This window comes from Nicotiana attenuata, unplaced genomic scaffold (assembly GCF_001879085.1).
Source record: "Nicotiana attenuata strain UT unplaced genomic scaffold, NIATTr2, whole genome shotgun sequence".
In the NCBI taxonomy this organism is placed as follows: Eukaryota; Viridiplantae; Streptophyta; class Magnoliopsida; order Solanales; family Solanaceae; genus Nicotiana; species Nicotiana attenuata.
The window spans coordinates 159,953-169,447 of record NW_017672022.1 but is presented as its reverse complement, the minus strand read 5'-3'; positions in this window follow the sequence as shown (position 1 = coordinate 169,447).

Here is a 9,495-nt window from a genome sequence, read left to right as displayed (position 1 = left end):
TGCATATGAGTCACGTAACAGATTTAGTTAATTTCCCAATTTCCAATTTATTAAGAAGAATATACTTTAGATATTTAACTTCAGGAAAAGTGACTTAGCATTTCATAACAGTGATTAAACACAGGACTGAGATCAATGATTATACAAAGCATGCTATCACAATGACAATCATCCTCTAAGGATGCTACAGATCGGCACAAGGCCCCAAACACGGCAATAAGCCCAGATATATTCAATACAGGGTGCGTATCAGTCGCCAATATAGAAACATTCTTGTTCGGGATGGATTAAGTCTCGATCCCCAGTCATAACCAATCCCGCACCTGCCATGGGGTGCGAGTCACGCCCTACAATAGCGTCACAATGTGATAAGCCGGGGTTTCAAACCCTCAAGCCATCATATACACCAACTACTCACCTCTATCCGGCCATAGAATGGTCCGCAATGCCTTTTCCTTTCGTATCGACCTCCTCGCGCGTCGAATCTAGTCAAAATCACAACGAATACATAAATATGGGTTAAAGAAACATAATCCAATCAAAAATACTCGAAAAGTACTAAAATTCACGAAGTTGGTAAAACCCGAGCCCCGGGCTCACTTCTCGAAAAATTCCGAAAATCACACCAACAGATTCCTCGTCTCGCCACGAGTCCGTGCATATAAAGTTTACTAAAATCGGAGCTCGTTTGACCCTCTAAATTCCATTTTTACATCACAGCTTTCCAAGCCCTAGCTTGACCCGTTTTTGATGAATTTTCTACAATTTACATGTAATTTCTACCATAATTTCGAATATTTAGGCCAAGGAACTTACCTCCAAGTGATTCTCGGTCAAAACCCTTGAATTTCCTTGTTCAAAGCTCTTAAGAACGTCAACAATGGAGGAAAAATATGAAAGGGTCGCGGATGAAATATTATTTTAAAACCCTTCTGTCGCCCAGCGATTTTCGCTTCTGCGGTCCCGCTTTCGCTTATGCGGGACCGCTTTTGCGGCCACATTTCCGCTTAAGCGGTTTTCACTTAGAAGCCCGGATTTCGCTTATGCGACGCGAAGTCCGCTTCTGCGGTCCCTTCAAAACCGCTTCTGCGGCACATTGTCCGCTTATGCGGACCCGCTGGTGCGAGCCACCTTCCGCATCTGCGGAATTTCCCTAGCCGGCCATGACCGCTTCTGCGACCACGTACCCGCTTCTGCGGTCCATTTCCGCAGAAGCGGAAACACCAGATGACAGAAAAATCTGACCTGCAATTACACCTCAAAATTCTCGTTTAACCACCCGAATTCACCCCGAGGCCCTCGGGACCTCAACCAAATGCACAGATATGTTCTATTACTTCATTCGAACTTGCTCGTAACATAAAAACACTATCATAAACACCAAAATCATCGAATTACCACGGATTCAAGCCTAAGTTAAACTAAAACTTCCGAAACTTGCATTTGATCTAAAACCCGACCTAAACACCTCCGAATAATCTGAAACTTTGCACGCATATCCAAAATCACCTAACGGAGCTACTGCAACTCTCGGAATTCCATTCCGACCCTCGGATCAAAATCTCACCTACCATCCGGAATTCGCCAAAATCCAACCTTAGCCAATTCAAGCCTAATTCTACACCGGACCTCCAAATTCAATTCCGATTGCGCTCCTAAGTCACAAATCATCCCCCGAAACTAGTCGAATCATCGGAAATCCATTCCGAGCCTTCTAACTCATAAGTCAACATTCGGTTGACTTTTCCAAACTAACCTTCTCATAAAGAGACTTATTGTCTCATTTCTAACCGAACTCTATCCGAATTACTTCAAATTTTCCAACACATATAATGAAACATATAGAAGCATAAAACGGGAAAAACGGGGCGGTAACTCCCGTAACGACGGGTCGGGTCGTTACACTTTAACTAGTTGACTATGGTCATCTTTTGACCAAATTAAAGAGGGCTAGGTTAGTTGACATAGGCTTGGTAATTTCACAATCAAACCAAGGGTAATTGGGGTAATTCAAAATAGGGAATCTTGCAAATAACTGATTTGAAAACCCCTAGAATATTCTAGATGGGGTTCCAATTAGAGTTTTAGTAACTTAGTGCAGTAACTTGGGCAACAAGTCAACAAATAAGGGACTAATTAAGCAAAACTAAAAAATAAAAGAGGGACTAAAGGTGTAAAGCAGAAATCTGAAGGCAGCCCTAGGCTTTGCCTATAAAAGGCATGCCCATTGCCTTGTTTTACAAGTTTTTGGCATCTGAAAAAATCCCCTAAAAGTTTCTAAAAGTTTTGAGATCTGAAATTTGAATTTCAAAATTCAAAAATCCAAATTTGAAATCTGAAGAGTGTGAAAATCCTCCTAGATCTTAGTTCTTCAAAAACCAAAGAATATAGCATAAAAACTCCAAAATACTGTTTCATTGAAGATTCCCTTAGGATGAGCTTGAATTCCAGTTTCTAAATCAAATTCTCAGTTCATACAAGATCTTTTTCGTTTGTTTGCTGGTTTTAAATTTCTGTAAATCATTTCCTGGGCTGTTTGACACTGTTTGCGAGACTGTGCATCTGGTTTTGAGCTGCTGCTTCGACTATTTGACTACTGCTGTTGATTCTCTTCTTCTCTTACATTTCATTTTTGCTTTCCAGGTACACATCTTGTATCTCCCAGGTTTTTGAAATGAAGTGCTGCTCAGTCTTCTCATGTTGAATCCCTATATTGAATTGTAATTAGCTTTAGAACTACATCATATCTTAGTATGTACTTGACTGGATTGCTTAGAATTGTAATTCTATGACTGAAACTAGTTTATTAGCATGTTGATTACTTGCCTTGGAATATTCATATGTGTTAGCCTATCGCAGCTATTATGAATACCTGGAGTCCTCGATTCGGGATTCACACCGGTGACTTGGGACACCATAAATCTCCCAAGTGGTGACTCTGAATCATTTAATAAAATGAATCCCGTTTCGATTGTCCTTTAATTGGAAAAACTCCATTTATTATACCCTTTCCGGGGGTGTAAGAAAAAGGAGGTGTGACAGCTCTGGCGACTCTGCTGGGGACAAGAACCTAGAACTTTTGGTTCAGGGTTCAGAATTCGAGCTTAGATGAATTGTTATAGTTGGCTTTATTAATTATATGATTTTGTTACATGTTTGGGCCTAATGTGCTAAATGTTGCTTTTTACTGCTTTGATATTTGTTGAATTGTATATATAAACTGCTACGAAACCCTTCCTCTCTCTGAGTCTTCTACATCATGGAGAAGGGTGCACTTCGTGTGACTTCTCTTCTGTTTAGAGTCTTTTCCCATTTAGAACGAGGTTCGGACAAGTTGCTAAGCCGGCGGAGCTTCTGTATCCCCGGTACGCTGCCCCCCCTCGGCCCGAGTTGTCCGCTCGGGTAAGCCAGGTCTAGACCAATAAACCTAGGGTTTAAACCTAGAGGAACAAAACCTCATGCCGGATCCCTAGTACGAGCGCTTGTTTGCATAATGTGCATTTTGACTTAGGGGACTCAACACAAGGGTTGGGTCCGTCTAGGACAGGTGACCTGAAATGAAAAGACCATCCTGATGCATCTTACGTGCTACTTGTGCATTCATTTGCTTTGGATTTGCATGTTGACCAGCTTGTAGATAATGAGAGAAACTTGAGAAAAATAGCAGTGTTAGGACTAGGTGAGGGTAACCATTTGTTTTGAAAAACCAATAGTACCGAAATGCTACCGGATTTTCGAAAAAAAAAGAGGAAAATATTTGAAAAAGAGAGAAAAAGATTTTCAAAAATATTAGGTTTTGACAAATCTGCCCGAACTAGCTGGTTTGATTCTCACCGGATGTGAGATACGTAGGCAACCCTCATCGGGTCCAACCTCCCTTTTGCAAAAATAGCCAAAAATACCAAAACTTTAATTTTTGTCAAAATAAGTCGGGTGACGCCATTCTTCTTTAAAATAAGCCGAATGTCCCCAAAAGGGCGCCGGAAGGCTATTTTTGCAAGAACTGCCGCCCTGAGTCATTTTTAAGTGGTTTGCGGGCACATCCTTAAAATCTCCCTCCCGGAAGTGCTGAAAGGCCGTATTTGCAAAACCAAGTCTTTTTTTTTTAAAAAAAAAATTGGAAAAATAGCCACTTTTTCTTTTAAGTCACAATGAGTCGTTAAATAGCCATGTTTAGCCACATTTTTCCTTTTAGGTTGAAATAAGTCATCAAATTCCTTTAAATAAATGTGCAGGATGAGTACAATTGACATTGAAACCTTCTCAGTCCTGAGTGAGATCCCTTTGAAGCTTCACATGTGGTGGAACGACTTGGGAAAAGGTAGCAGAGAAACCGTGGTCAAGGTTTTGGGTGGTCTCGTTGGATTGTTGAACATCAAATCGAGAACGGATATTGTTGAGGCACTGATACCATTCTGGGACCCAAACCGTAATGTATTCCGATTCTCGAATTTCGAGCTTACACCCACACTAGAGGAGATTGCGGGATATGCGGGTCTTAACGGGAACCGCAGGAGTAGATACCCATTGGCACCGAGACCGGTCACCCTCCACAGATTCCTGGACTTATTGAGCATTAGTCGGGACATTCAAGATAAGCATCTAGCAGAAGGGCGTTGCACACTCCATTTCTTATACCATCGATATGGCAACCCGCGATGTTTCGAGGAGCCTAACACCGGTTTGACACACGCCGGGAACAAAGATAAATGGGAGGCCCGGCGGGGATTGGCTTTCATGGTAGCTTTTTTGGGGGCCGTGATCTGTCCACGAAAAGATGGTCACATAGATATTGGCCTTGTGGGAATGTTTGATGTTGCTATAAAGAAATCTAACAACACGGTGGTTCCCCTGATTGTGGCAGAAATGTATCAAGCTTTGACCTTATGCCGAGAGGGTGTCAAATTCTTTCAGGGTTGTAATCTGTTGCTACAGTTGTGGATACAGGAGCACCTTTGTCATGGCACGGGGTTATGAACTATGGGTTAACCGGGCTGAGTTGTATCGAGGAGTTTGGAACCCGGGTAACAGGTATTGAGTTCCCCGAGGGCACCGAGGCTTGGCTATCCTGTTTAAGATCTTTGACTGCGGATAAAGTTGAATGGGCTTTCGGGTGGCTTCCCGCTATTGAGGCTGTGTACACATCGGCAGAAGTACCTTATATTCTTTTGATAGGCATTCGAAGCATCCAACCCTACGCTCCTTGCCGAGTTCTGAGGCAACTAGGAAAATTCCAAACTGTTCACAATGATGAAGACCTGAGCGGACAAATCATTGAGTTGGGACCAAAAGCTGTATTTTCGAAAGGGAAAATCTGACAGATATGGAATGAGTGCAGGTACCTTGAGCCTAAGACTATAGTACAGGATCGGGCTAAAGGCGAAGTAGACCCCAAATATTTGACCTGGTTCGACAAAAGGTTTCAAATTCCTGAGAGCGCCAAAAGGCCACATGTACAGCAATTCACTGACGGAGCCCAGGTCCAATGGGATTGGCTAGCCAAGGAAAAGGAATACCGGGCCAGGATAGGGGCGTTGGAGCAGCAAGTCCGAGATCTTCAATTTGAAAAGAGTGTACAAGCTGCGGCTGATGAAGGTGACAAAAAGAAACTGACCCAAGAGAATGAAGCTCTCAAGGCTCAAATCCGACAAATGAAGATAGATGCCAAGAATCAAGAAAGAAGTTGGTCTGATGAGAGATTGATAAATGGGCTGAAAAAGCAAGTCTTAGAGTGCCAAGATGAGTTGGAGAGATCTAAGGGGAATATGGCAAAACTCCGGGCTCAATGGGCAAAGAAGACAGAGGAAAGAGCCCAATTTGTGCAACAAATGAAAAGAAATTATGAGGGAACCATTGCTAGTCTGAAAAGAAAGATGAACACCCTTGAAAATAAGGCAGCCCGGCAGGACAAAGAATTTCAGGCTGAAAGAGAACAGTGCAATAGGCTGATGGCCGAGATGGAGAAAGAAATAAAGCTGTTGCAAGACCATCATTTCCACGACTCCCAGGTGTTAGAGGCTCATAACCAGCAGATAAGCCGACTACTCCAGGAAAAAGGCCAGATCAGGGAAAAAATTAGAGGCATTGCAGATTATATTGTCATGAAATGTCAAGGCGGCGAAAGAATGAGTCGTACCACTTTCTTTGCTACAGTGATGATATTTGTTCGTCAGGTTATGAATGATTTGGAGCAGTTACAAAGGGGTCTTGCACGCAGGCCCGCGGCGATGCCGAATGATGCCCCGCGGGCCCCAGGATTTGAAGCTTTGATGTATTCCTAGTTATCAAGTCTGTATTTCGCTATTTTGAGTCTGTTTTGTAATTTTCTTTTTTAAGAAAAACAAATAGTCTAGTATCTTTGTAATCGGAGTTTTATTAATAAAGAGTGAAAATCTCAAAAAAAATATTTCCTTATTTTTGCGTTTATTTGCAAGAACTATGCTTGGTCTGATTCATGCGGGGTCATAATACGTAGGCAATCTCCATAGGATTCGACCGTAACCAAAAAACAAAAAGGCAAACAAGAGAACATAAAAAGAGAGCAAGAGAAAAGGAAAGAAAATAGCGGAAAAACAATTTTGAGGAAAGGAGAGAATAGGAACTAGAAAGAACTAAGGCAAGAGGAAAAGAAGGAAAAAGGAAAGAAAAAAGAGTAAAATAAGAGAGAAAAGCAAAAGAAAAGAGGGAAAGGCAAGAAACAAACAATGAAGAACAAAAGGGAAGAATGAGAGAAAAGGCATGACAAATACAGAAAAGGAAGGCCGGGATGACGCATGTAACCAAGCAAAGGCATAATAGAAATGGTTAACTGCTTAGGTGCATTCATTCCCAAATGTGCGGTTACCTATCTATTAATGCTCTAACCGCTAACAAAGTTGTTGTTGATGATGAGTCCAGGCAGGTGGTTAGTTGACTCTGGCAACCTATTCCTACAACACTCGGTCTAAGAACAAATCAAACATGGTCAACCAGGAGTTAGAGGCAAGCATCGTCGACCCGTCAAGGGAGGAGGAAGAGTTGGATGTTAATGCAATGAAGGAGGAGATGCATAAGCTAAAGATGCAAATGGCCGAGATGTACCAGGCGTGGTCAAAGGGACATCCACCACCGGCCTATCCTGCTAACCCTGCTTACATCCCACCGTTAGCTCAGCCTCAGGAACCTCCCACAGTGAACTTATCTCCGGCCTTTCCTACTTACCAACAGTATTACGGAACCACTTCCCAAACACCACCACCTCCACCACCCAAACAAATCCCATGCCCTCCACCACCAAATACTCCTGTGTTTGTGGCCCCTCCACCTGCCGCATTACTGAGATCCTCTAGTGAACCTTTGTTCCAAACCCATGATAACCAATACTACCCACCCGAACCCACCTTCAAACCACCAGAACCATGTTCCTACACTCCTCGTTTTGATCTCTCAGCCGAAATAGAGAAGCCTCCCAGGAACCCTGAGCAGGAGGAGATGATTCAAAAGGTTAAGAGCTTGGAGCAGTCATTCAGAAATATGCAAGGTATCGGGGGTCAAGTAAGTGTGGCATACAAGGATTTGTGCTTGTTTCCTGATGTCCAGTTACCAACGGGATTCAAGTTACCCAAGTTTGATTTATACGACGAACACGGTGATCCGGTGGCACATTTAAGGGGGTTCTACAGCAAAATGAGAGGAGCCGGGGGAAGAGACGAGTTATTGATGACATACTTCAGCCAAAGTCTAAGTGGTGCGGCTTTAGAATGGTACACTCGACGAGATCATGCTCGATGGTATACTTGGGACGATCTGGCCCAGGCATTTGCATGTCACTTTCAGTATAATCTCGAAATTGTCCCAGACCGTCTGTCGCTGACAAAAATTGAGAAAAAGCCCGGGGAAAGCTTCAGAGAGTACGATTTCCGGTGGAGGGAGCAAGCGGCAAGGGTCGATCCTCCAATGAAAGAAAGCGAGATGGTTGATTACTTCTTGCAAGCTTTAGAACCTACCTATTATGGTCATTTAGTGTCGGCAGTGGGAAAATCTTTCAACGAAGTAGTGAAAATGGGAAGTATGGTGGAGGAGGGGCTTAAATCCAACAAAATCATGAGCTATTCGGAAATCAAGGCAACTACCCAGGCTATCCAAAGCGGCACCGGAGGAGTATTGGGGAAAAAGAAGAAAGAAGATGTTGCAGTAGTTGAATCAAGGGCTTGGTCCAGGGGCCCATCACCATATTACAACCAACCTCGACCCCATCCCCAAACTTACCCACACACTCCATATAGCCCACCACAGCACTATTACCCACCTCCTGATCCCCACTTCTCTGTCCACCATGCCCAGACATACCCCCAACCTCCTACCCACGCGCAATGGCGCGCACCCACCCCACAAAATACTTACCCAACTCCCCAAAATGCCTACCCACCTCCAAGAGCCTACAAGAACCCCCCTGGAACAGGTTTTCGGGCTACCCAAACTTTCAAGCAAGAGAGGATACAGAAACAGAAGACTTTCACCCCTTTGGGAGAGTCATACACCAATTTATTCCACAGGCTAAGGCAGTTGGGAATGTTGAGTCCAATTGAAGCTAAATTACCAAATCCCCTTCCAAGAAATCTTGATCATTCATAGAGTTGTGAGTATTGTTCGGGGGCACCGGGGCACGACACGGAGAAGTGTTGGAAATTGAAAACGGCCATCCAGGAGCTCATTGATACCCACCAAATTGAGGTACAAGCCCCGAAGACGACTAACATCAACCAGAATCCACTGCCAGCCCATCACGAGGCCCATATGATTGAGTTAGTACAAAAGGGAGAGCATAAGAGGCCTTCACAAATCGTAATGATGATCAGGGCTAGTGAGGACAGACTGAATGAGAAACCAACTAGTGGGAGGACATTGATCAAGGTAGAAGAGACAGTTAGTGAACCGGTTGCGGTGGTACAAAAGGAGTCTTCGAACAGTGTTGCAATAAAATAAGAACCAGTTGCGGTGTTAAAGAAGGAGCCTGTGAGCGGTATTGCAGTAAAACAAGAACCAGTTGTGGTGGTGAAGAAGGAGCCTTCAAGCAGTATTGCATTAAAACAAGAGCCAGCTAAAGTGGTGGTGCCGGGGGCAGTTGCCAAGCCCGTTGTGATCGTGAAAGGTGCTCGCACAGAGCCGGTTATTATCAAGCCAATGACTCAGTTACCAGTAATAAGTGAAAAGGCCATTCCATGGAATTACGGCCGAGTGAAAGTAATGTATAAGGGGAAGGAAGTCAAAGAAGAAGTTTGTGAAACTCATGGGCTTACTCGCTCAGGAAGATATTTTGCCCCTGAAGAGCTGAGAAGAGCTAAAACTGCCAAAGATAATCCATTACCAGTAAAAAAAGCCGTAACTGAAGAAGAAGCAGAAGAATTCTTGAAGAAGATGAAGGCGCAAGATTACTCCATTATAGAACAGCTGAGAAAGACCCCGGCACAGATCTCACTGCTATCATTATTGATCCACTCGGACGAGCACCGCCGG